Source organism: Pundamilia nyererei, unplaced genomic scaffold (genome assembly GCF_000239375.1).
Source record: "Pundamilia nyererei isolate P.nyererei 1_Seehausen unplaced genomic scaffold, PunNye1.0 scaffold00003, whole genome shotgun sequence".
Classification (NCBI taxonomy): domain Eukaryota; kingdom Metazoa; phylum Chordata; class Actinopteri; order Cichliformes; family Cichlidae; genus Pundamilia; species Pundamilia nyererei.
The window spans coordinates 1,206,821-1,209,551 of record NW_005187404.1 but is presented as its reverse complement, the minus strand read 5'-3'; positions in this window follow the sequence as shown (position 1 = coordinate 1,209,551).

The window sequence follows — 2,731 nt, the reverse complement described above, 5'->3', positions numbered from 1 at the left end:
AGATATATATATTTCTTTTGGATCCACAAGTATTCATGCAAAATTATGTACGTGTCTAAATACCTAAATAGACTGAATGTGTGTACCTTCACATGCATTTCAATAAGTGATATATTAGATAGACCAAAAACAGCTATTTTGTAGATATAATAACAAGTTCAGGCTGTTACTGTAAAACCTCTTTGAATACCATTTTCAAACACTTTGCAATTTTTAAAAAGGAAATGCATACAAATAGCTTCGTGTAAAAAACACAGAAATGCATGTATAGTGCACCTCTGCTGGATAATTTTATTACTCAATAATATAGTAAATGTTATTATCATTACAATTATCATTATCATTTTTCTCCTTAAAGAGAAACATTATTATTATTTTTGTAGATTTTTTTTTATATATTATGCTAGATAACTTTAATAAAAAGTGGATCAGATGCCTTGGAGTTGGCCTCCTGTGTTGTCTTCCGCAGTACAAATGAGTTTGTGATGAATGTTACTGGCGCACTATCAGCCTTGCATAGTGCCAAGTACCTCAGTATCCATGTGTGGGGCACTGAGTCATACACTTTGTTGAAGTCAATCCAAGCAGTGCTTAGGTTGGTCTGCCTGGTGTACTGCTCTATCAACCAGGAGCTGGTGCAATAACCCTCTCACGTTATTTCTAATGCCTTTCTGAGTTGTGCTCATTGTAGCTCTCTTCACGACAGCACAGACACAGGTTGGTTCTTTGAAACGGGCGTTTATTACTTGGGCTTTCTCGCCTCAGCTTCACCATCGCCAATACTCCGTGAGAACTGGTCACGAGTGAACATTACAAACCAATTAGCAACTTTACAGTACACATATCAAGTCCAAACACAAATAAAAACATTTCTCAAATGACAAATACCTCGTTGACTGCTTGTCCTGAAAAGAGGTCCTTAAGTCCTTGTGTTGCTTTTACTTTTAATAAACTTTTAGCTCAACACGCTTCATGAAAGACATCTGCTCTCGCAGTCCATGAAAAGTCTCTTGTACTCTCGTTAAGGATATTCTCACGAGACACTAGCTCTTACACTTTACACATGCAAATTTCAAATAAAGACATCAGTGTTGTGGAGAGGCAGGTAAATGCCTGGTAGTTTGATGCCATTGTGCCCTTGTGGGGCTCCTTCATGATTAGGATTGTTTTGCCATTCAGTGTCATGGTCCTCCAGTGCTGGCTCACCCTATTCTCTCTCTATCCCTCCACTCTTCATCTTCTATCTCTGTGTATAGCTGTGCGTGTGTGTGTCCAGCACACCTGTGCTGATAAACTCACCTGTTGAAAATCCTGTGATCACCTGGTCACTACTTAGGAGTCTTGTTGGCTACTCTTGCCTCAGTCTGTGCTGTGCTTTTCTTAGATTTCCACCTTACCTGTTCTGTTCCCCTCTGTGCAGGACTCGGGGATCCTTCCCAAGTGAGATAGAGTTTTTCCTGTGAAGACATATTCTGTTAATTTACCTGAACTGGAGCCCTGAAACCCTCTGACTGCTTATCCATCTTCATCCATTGTCATTCACAGTAAATAAATGCACTGAACTTAACCTCCTGAGCTCCATTATGAGTCCACCAGTTCATATCTGTTATGACAGTCTAGATTAGTACCTGCTGTTAGCAGCCCTGTTATTTTTGCTGCCAGGCAATCATGGAGTCCTGTTCTTCCTTCAGCCAGTCTGTTCACTGAAGTGCAGAAGGCTGTTATTAGAGACAGGTCCTATATGAAAAAGAGGTACAACAAAAAGGCTATAACTGAGGCTCTAGAAACTGCCAAACAAAGCCTCATGGCTCTGACCACTAGGCTGAAGAGATATACCAGAGAAGCCAAGAGAATGAATGGCCTGTTCTCCAAAGATTCATCCAGAGTGTTTGCTTAGCTACAAGGGAATAATAGCACAAGGACAGACCCATACACACACATCTGTGAGAGTGAGGTATTACACAACACCAAGGCCAAGTGGCTGGTAGATACAGCAACCTCACAGAGCGAGAGCCAGCCAACATCTCAAAGGCAGACAGACGTCAAATAACAAGTCTTCAGGATGAAGAGCTGGACAGCACCAGAGCCTGCCATGATCTATTAGTAAAGACAACACTGTAGGCCAAATCCAAGGGAGTAGCATAAGTTACCATCAAATGCAGAATATACGAAAGTGATGCACTGTCCCCGCTGTTCTTCAGGAAAAGTTCTCGAGGCTTCTTAAAGGACATTCAAAGCTTTTCTTTGGGTGTTGGGTGCCTTTTGTTTCGTAGATGATCCCACACTCCATTGATAATATTGAGATCTGGGATTTGGGGATGTCGATCCAAGTTTGATAGTGTTAAATTTTTTAAATTGTGTGTTTTTTGATATATGTATGCTTTTGCTGCATCGGACATGTGTTGGTGTCATGCCGAAAAATTAAGCTTTTGCCAGTCAGATACTTTCCAGATGGTTTTGCATGGTGGATCAAAATTTAATGGTATTTTTCTGTGTAATTTCATGAGCTTTGCCAAGGTCTCCAACACCACTGGGTAAAATGCAGCTGCCCTTCCACTGAGACCATTTCTGATCAGGTTTCAGTGAACAGATCAACAGAAGATCCATCTGTATCAGGTCTTTTTTTGGATTTTCCTCCATTCTTTTAAGGACAAGAGTTTCGCACACTGTTTAACTGCACTTCTTCTTTTGTCCTCCACTTAGGACACACCACACCTTTAAAATGTAAAAG